The sequence below is a fragment of the Sus scrofa genome, chromosome 9, assembly GCF_000003025.6.
Source record: "Sus scrofa isolate TJ Tabasco breed Duroc chromosome 9, Sscrofa11.1, whole genome shotgun sequence".
Lineage (NCBI taxonomy): Eukaryota > Metazoa > Chordata > Mammalia > Artiodactyla > Suidae > Sus > Sus scrofa.
The window spans coordinates 125382043-125394893 of record NC_010451.4 but is presented as its reverse complement, the minus strand read 5'-3'; the positions used below and the strand labels follow the sequence as shown (position 1 = coordinate 125394893).

The following is a 12851-nucleotide window of genomic DNA, read 5'->3' as shown; positions in this document are numbered from 1 at the left end:
AGCTCGGCTTCTGACTCTGCAAGTCCCTGAGGCTCTCTAAGCCTCAGTTTCCTTGGCTGTAAGGTGGAACCAAGAATAGCACCTCTCTATGTAAATTGGTGTGCCATTATGGAGAACAGAAAGTTCCTGAAAAAACTAAAAATAGAGTTGCCATTTGATCCAGCAATCCCACTCCTGGGCATACATCCAGACAAAATTATAATTCAAAAAGATACATGCATCTCTATGTTCACAGCAGCACTATTTACAAAAGCCAGGACAAAGAAGCAACCTAAGTGTCCACTGTCAGATGAATGCATAAAGAAGGTGTGGTGTATACACACAATGGAATATTACTTTCCCATAAAAAGAATAAAATAATGCCATTTGCAGCAACATGGATGGACCTAGAGATTATCATACTAAGTGAAGTCAGAAAAAGAAAGACAAATGCCATATATCACTTACATGTGGAATCTAAAATATGACATAAATGAACTTATCTACAAAACAGAAACAGACTCAAAGACATAGAGAATAGACTTGTGGTTGCTAAGAGGGTGGGTCAGGGAGGGATGGAGCGGGAGTTTGGGATTAGAGGCATCAACTATTATACACAGAATGTATAAGCAACAAGGTCCTACTGTACAATACAGGGAACTGTATTCAGTGTCCTGTGATAAACCATAATGGAAAAAGAAATAGAACCTCCCTCATAAGAATGTTGTATGGAAGAAATGAACTGATGCTTTTAAAAACCAAAACTAAAAACTAGCACAAGGGAAGCCCTCAGTAATGGGAGCCCTTGTCTTTCATGAGATGAATCATGAAGGCTGTGAGGGGTTGGTTAAGGCTAGAAGAGTCTGTCCAGTGATTTACGGAGCTGGAGTGGGGGAGCTCTGAGATGAGCCTGGTCAGCACGTTGGCTCAGGGGTGCTGTATAAAAGTCTGGGCCTTTTATGTTTTTCCCTCCCCACCTCCCACCCCCAACCAGAACCTCCTCTGCCTCTTCTGCAGCTGCCACTCCCGGATTACTTTTGAGCCACTAAAAGTGTAGACCCCTGGGGCTAACACCCTGGGAAAATCCTGCCTCCATCCTCTCCCATGTCTCATTTGAAGGTTGGCTGAAGGGCTGACTTACAACACTTAAAAAAAAAAAAAAAAACCCAGAAAATCCACTTAATGCCCTTGGTTTCCCACGAACTAGTGGTGGAGCAGTCGCATTTGCACAAAACAGCATGTACTAAAATAGGCAGTTTGAAATATTCCTGGCAGATGGTGCTAAATATAGACACAGTGACAGATTGGCCCCACAGTGCAGCTCTTCTCCCGAGCTTTAAGAGTGTGCTGGAGCCAAGAAGCTTCTCTTTTCCAGAAGACTGTGGCAACAGCCCCAGGATCTCACCATTCCAGAGAGCTGCTAAGACTTAGAGAAGGGAGGTACCTAGGAGTGAACACAGGTACCATGATAAGAGGTTCCCAAATTCCACAAGTGCTGGAATGGAAAAAAAAATGCAGAGAAATTCTGATGAACTGGAATTGATTTATTGGTCTTTCTGAAGGATCAACTACTCTCCCAAGAAGTGTCTTCCATGAGCAAAAAATCAAATGGAAGTAGAGGCAGTAGAGTACAACGGTAAAGGCTCTGGTTTGAACCCTTGTTTTGCTCCTTACTGGTCATGTGAGCTTGGTTAAGGTATTTAACCTTTCACTGCCTCGGTTTTTTCATATGCAAAATGGGATAATAATAATAATAATAATACCCATCTCATGTGAAGATTAACGAACATAAGGTATATAAAGGCCATGCACAGTGCCTGGTACAGAATAACTATTGCTTGGATGGTGGCTATTTTACTTAATGGACTAAGGAGAGAGGTACCTAAAATGGCTAAAGGCTTTGAGGCTTGGAAGAATATTTTGGATAAAAACCAAGCTGAAATTAAAAATAAAGTCAGGTTGCAAACACTTAAATAGTTTTTTTGTTTTTTGTTTTTTTGCCTTTTTGCCTTTTCTTGAGCCGCTCCTGCGGCATATGGAGGTTCCCAGGCTAGGGGTCTAATCGGAGCTGGAGCCACTGGCCTATGCCAGAGCCACAGCAACGTGGGATCAGTTCACAGCAATGCCAGATCCTTAACCCACTGAGCAAGGCCAGGGATCAAACCCTCAACCTCATGGTTCCTAGTCGGATTCATTAACCACTGAGCCACGATGGGACTCCTTAAATAGTTTCTATATTCACTAAGATTGTATTTGGAATGGGTGACGCCATAAACTGCTACCCAGTGGAAAGCAATCCCTGTGGGCTGGGTATTGGTGTGTGAAAAGCTGGCTTCTGTGGAAGGGAGAAGACACTTTGGAAGGGGCTCAGTCATTACCTTAAAAGAGAAGGCAAATCTCTCTTTTCATAACTGGTACGGACTAGGACTTTGAACACTGTTAAATTCACCATCTGACTTCCATACAGTAAAACTTTTAAAAACCAGGAGCATTGTCTCTTAAATTTTAATGACAGTACCTGCCAGTCTGTGGCAAGTGCAGTTAAGGGGCCTGCAAGTTGGTCCTGTGCTCTGGCTCTCTGCATGCATGTTGTGCTCCATTGCGGCTGTGTCTCTGGTTTCCTTCTATTCAATTCTGTTTTCTCCAAAATCTGGAACTTGAATTTCTGTATATTTTACACTTTGTATGCTGCTAAGACCACATCCCAAAGACCAAGAGAAATGCTGGCTTTGAAATATCCTTGTAGAACTATAATACTCCTGACAGAACTAACCTCTGAAAGCCAGAGCACTCTTTTTTTTTTTTTTTTTTTAGGGCTGCATCTGTAGCATATGGAGGTCCCCAGGCTAGGGTCAAATCAGATCTGCAGCTGCCAGCATATACCACAGCCACAGCAATGCCAGATCTGAGCATTACTACAGCTCATGGCAATGTCGGAATCCTTAACCCATTGAGTGGGGCCAGGGATCAAAACCATGTCCTCATGGATACTAGTCAGGTTCATGACTGCTGAGCCAAAGCAGGAACTCCCAGGGCAGTCTTTTCTACAGAAGTTTCTTGGTGAGGATAGTGGTAAAGGCAACCTCTGCAAGAGAATTATAGGACTATGTTCAGGGCTCTGGCTCCAGAAATAACAGGCAGTACCTGGTCTCATGGTATAGACTTGCCTACATTCTTATATCCTGCATTAGTTAAAGTGGGCTAACAAACAAACCCCCAACATTTCAGAGGCTTAGCAGGGTGAAAGTTTCTCTCTCTCTCTCTAGTGAAGTCCATTGGCATTGGGGTGGGGGGGGGGTATATATTTATTCAAGAACCCAGGCTGACAGAGGCCCTGGAATTTTCAATCCAGGCTTTCAAGGTTGCCTGGGCGTCACCATCCTGCAGACAGAAAGGTGCATGGAGAACCACGGTGGGAATTTGTTATGAGTCAAGCCTAGAAGAAGTTATACCACATCACTTCCACTCACATTCCATTGGCTAGAACTTAGTCATGTGACCATAGGTAGAAAGCAAAGGAGGCTAGAAGTGGGGTTTATCTGTGTTCCCGGAAGGAGAGGAAACTCAAGAATTCTGATGATCAGAAACACCATGTCACACTTCTTGAAGCTACTTTGACAGAAAAGGAGACAATTTGAAGCACCATTTTGAAGAAATTCTAGGACTTCTTTCAAACTTCCTGTGCATTTTTCACTCTATGTTGCGTCAGATTTGTTAAATAGTTGCTTCTAGTCTATATTCCTTCCTATTAAGTCTTATCATCAAAGGACATTGCAGATTCCCAACAATAAAAGTGGAGTTGATCCATCCCTCACAGCCTAATTTTCCTTGTGAATGGCACAGTGAATGAGTGCCTCCTTTTAAGAAGAAACTGCCAATTATTCTTTAAAAGAAAGCTTGTTTCCCTCAATGCAAGACCCAGAGTTTTGCACTTTGCTCTGTTGCTGGGGATTTAGAAACTGCTAAGAATCCTCTAATGCTGTTTGTGTCAACAGGCGGTAAAGGAGCCTAGGAGACAAAGGGGGAAAAGAAGAGGACAGAACCCTTTCATTTATGAGAGGACCAGTCCTGTAATGGCCGTGGAATATGCTCCCTACCGTTTAAGAAGGAATTGCCAGATGCTTTCCTCATTATCAAAGGAAGTTATATGCATGGATATAATGCTATTTATGTGTTTACAGCATTCTCTTACCCTTTTGATCATTTATAAGGACATTAAAATTTTCCATAATATTAATGAAAATAAACCACATTGCTAAGGCTTTAAAGCCCAAACAGAAAATTCCATTACAGCTGAAAATTACAGTAATATTGTTGAGTGTAGAGTCTACTGCTATATATATACACACACAAACATAATAAAATTTAATATTCACTCTACCCTGTGTATACTTTAACACCTATTACATTTTATTACATTTAAGTTTTTCACCAATTTTTTTACATAGAACAATAGTTTTCAAATTTTGTTATGTATCAGAAGCACACAGAGAGTTTATTAAACAGAGATTCCCAGAAACTGCTCTGGACCTACTGACTATGAGGGTAGGCATTGGGGATATATGTATTTTTAACAAGTTTTCAGGTGGTTCCAATGCATACCAAAGCTTGAGAATCACACCTGATGTGTCGTAACACACCCAGTGTCTGGCATATAGTGGGCATGTAACATACATTTGATGGATGAGTGAGTGAGTGAATGAACAAAATAAATTTATTGCTGAGTCTAAAGCTAATAAAATAAAAATTCATTGGGAATTTAATGTCACAAGCATTAAACTCAAAAATAAGAAATAATCTCATTCCTAAGAAAGCTGCAAAAATAATTCAACTTTATTTGTACAATGTCTGTCATCATGTTTCACTTACATTAAATATTCAAATTTACCACTAGAATGCCAAAAATCCATAGACACACACTAGGGTATGAAGAAAGAATATTGCACACTTAGAGGGGGATGCAAGAATTAGAATTAAATAATACTGATGAAGACATAGCATCTTAAGAATGCAAAAATCTCCATCCTCCCAGTGTTGTAGGTACCTCTGGCTGAGTATTTATTTAGAGTCAAGAACAATTTCAGGATCACCCATTTAATGATAATTTTTAATTAAATGACGGGTAATTACTAAGAGTTAGAGTCTCCAAAGCAAGGTGTGTCATGAGAATTGCAAGCTTTCAGAAAGCTGACATATACCTTCCTGTATATAACATCCTCCCAGTTTTCCTCTGACCTCTCTGGATGCTCCTTCTCTGCCTTTTCAGGTTCATCATCTTCTACTCAGCCATTAAAAATTAAATATCTCATAGTTTTGAGCCAGGATCTCACCTCTTCTCACTCTCCAGAGCATATAATCCATCCCTATGGCTTTAATTATCATGTATTTATACATGATACCCAAACTGTGGTCTCCAGCCCAGACCTCTCTGCTGAGCTCCAGTTGGTTATACACATCCTATATGAATGGTTTACAAAACTTAGGCCTAAATTTAATGAGTAAAAGTAAAGCATTAGTCAATCTTTTATTTTATTTTACTTGTGCTTTTTAGGGCTGCATCCACAGCATATGTAAGTTTCCAGGCTAGGAGTCGAATCAAAGCTACATCCACCAGCCTACACCACAGCCACAGCAACGTGGGCTCCAAGCCACGCCTATGACCTACACCACAGCTCATGGCAACACTGGATCCTTACCCTGCCAAGTGAGGCCAGGGATCAAACCTGCAACCTCATGGATACTAGCCAGATTCATTTCAGCTGAGCCACAACAGGAACTCCCTCAATCTTTTATTTTTAACTGATTAAACATATAGATACATGAAATATAAAATGTACTCGATACATGTAAAATATCTTGCTCTCATATGCCAAATGCTCAGTAAATATTACATGCTAGGTTTTCTTTCCTCCTCTTGTATAATACAGCCCTTCAAAGCAGGATAAACAAAATTTCAGAACTACATCAAGATATACATCTGAGTAGACAGTGTCAATCATGCGAAGACGGAATGATGTTTGTCTGGAATCATGAACATCCACCTTCAACCGGCCTTTGATGGTTGCCTTTCTCAGGTTAAGGGGGAAAAAGCACAGATGTAGGGAAAGCTGCTTTGTTTATTACTCTGGAATTTCAGCCCCTCCTTGTCCTCTCCACTTGGAAATTAACCCCCAGTGAGCTGCACAGGGCCACATGATGCCAAAAGAGTTCCTTTGCTTGGAGAAGGCAGCCAAATAGCCTGGATCAAAATCAAGCACAGTAGCCTATTTTCTCAAGATCTACACCCAGTCCTGGTCGTCAAGTCCTGTTACTTTGATGTCTCCTTAGAAAATGTAAGGAGAGATAAACACAAAGGAAAAACATGAGGGGAGAGGGAGAGTTTCTCCCTATGGCCAATCCATCTCAATATTCCACTGGTATGGACCCACTGCAGGTCTCCTTCGAATGGTAGGTCGAGGAGTTTTGCACCCATCCAAGAGAACAGCAGGTACTATTTGTTCAGTGATGTATTTATTCATCCAGCAAATAACATGAGTGACTGGTATGTGTCAGGCTCTGTTACAGGGGCTACAGATACAGCACTAATTAAAAAAATGACAAAATCCCCACCATCATGGGACCTATATATTCTAGCATATAAGTACAATACACACTAGGTCAGATGATGATAAGTCCTACTGAAAAAAATAAAGCAGGGAGGGCTAAATTATTTCAATAACCTAAAGAAATGTATCATAGTGTTCAAAAATGATAGTTGGAAATTATAGTACTCCGCTTTCAATAATTGACAGAACAATTAGAAAATCAGAAAGCAAATAGAAGACTTAAGAACACTTGACCTATTGAAGTGAAACATTCCACTCAATGAGAGTAGATAGGCATTCTTCTCAAACCCACATAGAACATTCTCTAGAGTAGAGCATATGTTAGGCTACAAAACAAGTTTCAATGAATTTAAAAGGTTTAAAATCATACAGAGTGTGTTGTCTAACTACAATGCAATTAAATTAGAAGTCAACAACAGAAGGAAGTTTGGGGAATTACTAAATACTTGGAAATTAAACAAAATGCTTTTAAAGAACCCACTTGTCAAAGAAGAGAAAAACACCAGAAGGAAATTTTTAAAAATATTTTGAACTGAATGAAAATGAAAATTCAACATATCAAAATTTATGAGATGCAGCTACAGCACTAATTAGAGGGAAATAAGTAGCTATAAATGCCTACATTAGAACAGAAGAAATATCTTAAATCAATAACTTAAACATCAACCATAAGAAACTAGACATCGAAGAGCTAACAAAATCTAAAGCTGTCCATTCACGACAGCATATAACAAAGGAAATAACAAAGGGTAGAGTAGAAAACAGAAAAACAGTAGAAAAAAGCAATGAAACCAAAATTGGCTCCTTGAAAAGATCAACAAAATTGATAAATCTTTAGCTAGAATGACCAAGAAATTTAAAGAGAAGATATAAATTCCCAATCACTTCCCTCCACTGCAAAACAGTGGCAACCCTTTCCATCCTTGCAAAAAATTAAAGATTATAAGTGAATATTATGAACTACTACTCTTTATCAAATTAGACAATTTAGGCAAAATGGAAAAATTTTCTAGAAAGACACCAATTGCCTAAACTGACTCAAGAAGAGAGAGAAAATCTGAATAGATCCATAACAAGGAAAAAAAATTGGTTTGTCATTTAAAACTTTCCCATAATGACAAAGTTATGCCCAAAGAGATTCACGGGTGAATGTTTTTCCACTAAGATTAGGAATAAAGCAAGGATGGTCACTCTTCCTCCTGCTATTCAACATTGCACTAAAGTTCTAATCAGTTTACTAAAGCAAGGAAAAAAATTAAAGGTATACCAATTAGAATGGAAGAAGTAAAACTGACTTTATTCATAGACAACATGACCTTGTATGTAGAAAATTCTGAGAAATCCTCACATTAAAATACCTATTAGAACTAATAAACAAGATACAGTATCAGTGTACAAAAATCGATTGTATTTCTACAGGTTAGCAAGGAACAATCCAAAAATGAGATTAAGAAATGAATTTCATTCACGACAGCATCAAAAAGAATAAAGTATTTAGGAATCAAGTTAACAAAGGAAGTGCAAGACAGGGCTTGTACCCTGAAAACCGCAAAGTGCTGTTAAATAAATGGAGATACATTCCGTGTTCAGGAAGTGAGGACTCAATATTATTAAGATGTAATTTGCCCAGGATGATCTATGGATTTAACATAATCCCTATAAAATTGCCATCAGGCTTTTTTTGTATCAGTTGATTAAGTTCAGTCTATAATGCACATGAAAGTGCAAAGAATCTGGAGTATCTGAAACAATCTTGAAAAAGAAGAAAAAAGAACTTATATTGCCCAATAACAAACTTAACCATAAAGGTATAGCAATCAAGACAAGGTGATATTGGTGTCGGACAATCACATAGATCAATGGAACAGAAGTAAGAGTCCAGAAACAAACTTTCACATTTACGGTCAATTGATTTTTGACAAAAAGGCAATTCAATAGGGGAAAGGCAGTCTTTCCAAAAAGCAGGGCTGAGACAGCTGGCATTTGTATGGGAAAAAAAATTAAAAATAAAAAATGTAGACACTAACTTCACAGCATACACAAAAAATACACAACATTGATCACAGACTTAATGTAGAAGTACAAATGTAAGATTTCTAGAAGAAAACATAAGGAAAAAATGCAATGACACTCATTGGATTAGGCAAAGAGTTCTTATATGTGACATCAAAAATGATCTATAAGAGAAAAAAATGATAAACTGGACTTTATCAAAGTCAAAACTTTTGCTCTTGTAAAAGGCATAATTAGGGAAATAAAAGGGGGAAAAGCACAAACTGGGAGAAAAAGCATGTAAATCATATGTCTGATAAAGGACTTATATCCAGAATATATAAATAACCCATGTAACTCAATAATAGGAAGATAAACAATCCAATTTAAAAATGGCCAAAGGAGTTCCCATTGTGGCTCAGTGAAAATGAATCTGACTAGCATTCATGAGGATGCAGGTTTGATCCCTGGTCTTACTCAGTGGGTTAAGGATATGGCATTGCCATGAGTTGTGGTGTAGGTTGCAGATGGCTCGGATCTGGCATTGCTGTGGCTGTGGTGTAAGCCAGCAGCTACAGCTCCAATTTGACCCCTAGCCTGGGAACCTCCATATGCCACAGGTACGGCCCTAAAAATAAAATTAGAAAAAAAAAGAATAAAAATGGCCCAAATATTTGAATAGACGTTTCACCAAAGAAAATAGAGGAAGATCTCATAAGCACATAAAAAGATGCTTGACATCATTAAATCATCAGGAGATGTAATTTAAAATCAAAATGAGATACTACCCTACCCCACTACAATGGCTATAATCAAAAAGACAGATAACACGTATTGGTGAGGATGTGGTAAAATTAGAACCTTTATATCTATGGAAATGAAAAATGGTAGAGCCACTTTAGAAGACAGTTTGGTGGCTTCTTATAAAATTAAATATATTTTTATGACCTAGTAATTCCACGTCCAGATATCTACATAAGAGAAATACAGGCATATATCCACAGAAAGATTTACATATTAAAGTTCATATCAAAATTATTCACAATGGCCAAAAGCTTGAAACAATCCTTCACTAACTAATGAAATGATGAACAAATGTAGTATGTCCATGCAATGGAATACTATTCAGCAGTGAAAAGGAGAAAACTACCAATGCTTGCTACAACATAGATGAACCTCAGAAACATGCTAAATGAAAGATACCACACACAAAACACTACATATTGTATGATTCCATTTGAAATGTCCAGAAAAGGCAAATCTATAGATACAGAAAACAGAGCAGTGGTTACCTGAGTTGAAAATGGAAGCAGAAGTGATCACAAATAGACATAAAGAAATGTTTTAGGGTGACAAAGATGTTCTAAAACTGTGATGATGGTTACACAATTCTGCTACTAAATGATTACTAAAAATCACTGAACTGTACATATATAACAGGTGTATTTTACAGTATGCAATTTTATCTCAAAGAAGCTGTTTTAAAAAAAGAGAAAGGGGGATGATGGTGGCTTGGACTATGGGGTCTCAGAGGGGAGGTGGTGAGAAGTGCTGGCAGCAGATGGTAGAAGACATTACACCAACGGGTGAGCAAAATGGGGAGACAAGGGTCATGATCCAGGGTGAGGTTTCTTCAGAGGAATGGAACTAATAGGATATACACACCCTTCATATATATATGGGGAAATTTATTCTAGAGATTGGCTCACACAATTATGGAGGACAAGTCCCACTGTCCTCTCTGCAGGTTGGAGAATGGAAGCCAGTGGGGTAGCTGTATCCAGCTATGAAGACCTGAGAACCAGGGGAGCTGAGGGTCTAAGTCCTGGTCTGAGGCTGAGGACCAGGAGCACTGCTATCTGAGGGCACAAGATGGTTGTCCCAGCTCAAGTGCTATTTTCTCCATACCACGTATCACCATCTGACATACTATGAATTTTCTTCCATATTTTTTATTGTCTATCGTTAGTTGACACTCTATCTAAAGACTGTCTTTAGAATCTTTGGAATATAAGAATATATTGATCCTTTAGAAAGTAAGATCCATGAGGGAAGAGATTTTTGCCTACTTTATGCATCTGCATTTAGTATGCCAGCAATAAATAGTCGGTGAACAAATGAACAACTGACAACCAGGGGACAGAAAAGACACAGCCCAAGCCAGAGTCCCTAAAGTAGAGCCCTGGGGGCCCTTTTCCTGAATCACTTCCCAGGCCCAGGAAGCTTGGCTTCCCCCTGTCCCCCACTTTTTCATCACACAAGCAATACTATATCACTTCTTAAGCCAAAGTGCTTCAATAAGTGACTCTGATCCTTTAGAGACGAGGTGATATTTTTACCCCATCCTTCCCCATCTTAACTTCTTGTTAAAACTCAAACTTAAAACCAGTTGGTCAAAACATTTCCTGGGACCCAGTCCATCCGCTCAGTTCCCGCTATTCTGATTTCATTTTTCACTTTGTCCTTGGCATTGTGCTCTGATTCCTTCGCAGTTCTGACTGATAGAATGGAGTATCTCCAGCTTGCCATATTCTTCTAAGAAGCCAGCAACCAAAAAGATGACACACATTTTTAAAACACATGTGCTCTGTAGGAAAATGGTTTTCTGGTCTCCCTAGTGTGCTACTAGTCCACTGCCTTGTTCCACACCAAGCCCATTAACGTGTTGTTTACAGCTTTACCCAGCCTGACAGTTCACCACAAGGGCTCTGATCTACATCCATGGCCTGCTGGGGAACCATCTACAACACCAAGCTCTTAATCTTACCCATGGACTCCCAGATTGTGTAAAAATCTTTGGAGACTGGCTTCCCATTAAATTTTTTTAACAGAGGCACACAAAAGAAAAACAGAAGAATCCTCATGTAAAAAGCCTATATTTCTGTCCCATCAGCAGCATGGAGATTTTAATCTTTACATTTATGGCAAACGTTCCCCACCAGCACCCCAAGCCTACACCCCCCCCAACCCCACCCCTGCAACACATACGCTCATTTTTCTTGCTTACTTGTTTGTGCTTAGTTTCCAATCCTAAGAGTTGGAGCTGGATTCTGTATTTCATCTATGAGTGTCATTGCAGAAGCCATCATGTCTTCCTGAGTTCACTTATCATTCTCCTTCACTCTCAGCATCATTTTAAATGTGCAAGGTCTCATGGCCAACATCAGGGTTCCTGGTATGCAAAAGGAAATAAAGGAACACAATTTTAAGACACAGTCTGCCTTGGAATGATTCACTTTTCCCGTACCCAGAAATTTTCATTAAATTGCTACTATGTGAGGGTCACCATGGAGGTATTTCAAGGAACGCTAAGCTGTGAAACAATGTTTACCTACAAGAAATGTCCCGGCAAGTAGTATAGATAAGGGGGATATAAAAGAAAGAGGCAGCGTATTTTTGAATCCCCCTAGTGAGCTGGGGATTCAAAGGAGCCCAAGATCATTTCAGCTGCTGTGGTTAGAGGAGGTCTTCTAGAGGCAGTGGCTGGGTGGTGGCATCTGAACTAGACCTTGCAGTATGAACTGGGTTTTGAAAAGTAGAGAAAGGGAGGCAGAGAAGAAGAAATTTTAGGAAGAGGGTGTGGTATGAACAAAACCTTGGAAATAAGAGAGCTTAAATTGTGTTCGAGGATGATACAACTAATTCATACTTTGGGACCCACAAAACAAGAGGCCACCCCAGTGGCCTGGCCCACATCATGGATCTAAACCTAAGTCAGTCTGCACTTACAGGAAATACCTCACCATCCAGGAAACTTAACAAACACCAATCCCAACCCTCCAACTCAGCTTTAGCTGGCTTCCCTTACCCTGAGATGGGACCTGCTAGCCCTATCAGAAATCTCAGACCTCCTAGCCAATCATGCCTTGTTCCATGCTGCCTCTTCCAATGCTCTGTAGAACTCACTCTTCCCCCCAAGCCCCCTGGCAGATCCCTGTACTTCTCCAGTTCATGCACTGTCTTCCCTTGAATGAAGGACATCAAACTTCTGGCTAAATTGTTTTAGTTTTGTCATCTGAAAAGGATGTCACCAAAACCAGGAGCTCCTTCATGAAGAGCATTCAGAAAACAGCAATGGCACAGATTCCCAAGTCTCATCCGGGGATTACGCTGGAATGCTCCTTCTGCTTCTCTGTGCATGACTAGCTCCTTATCCTTCAACTCAGATTATGTCAACTCCTCAGAAAATCTGACCACCACCTCTGCAAGCAGGACTCCTTCTTGCCAATGTTATCTCTCTCGGTGCCCCTCTTTTAAATCATATCATAGCTTATA

The 12851-nt window shown here is 39.6% G+C and overlaps 1 protein-coding gene across 1 annotated transcript in view; it reads right to left on the bottom strand.

The window, feature by feature from the left end:
* Positions 1-12851, bottom strand: part of TSEN15 (tRNA splicing endonuclease subunit 15) — a 96693-nt gene that overhangs the window by 2072 nt on the left and 81770 nt on the right. The window contains exon 8 of the transcript XR_002335966.1: positions 11584-11748. The gene's annotated coding sequence lies outside the window, so the exon portion shown is untranslated. The remainder of the gene's footprint in view (positions 1-11583; positions 11749-12851) is intronic.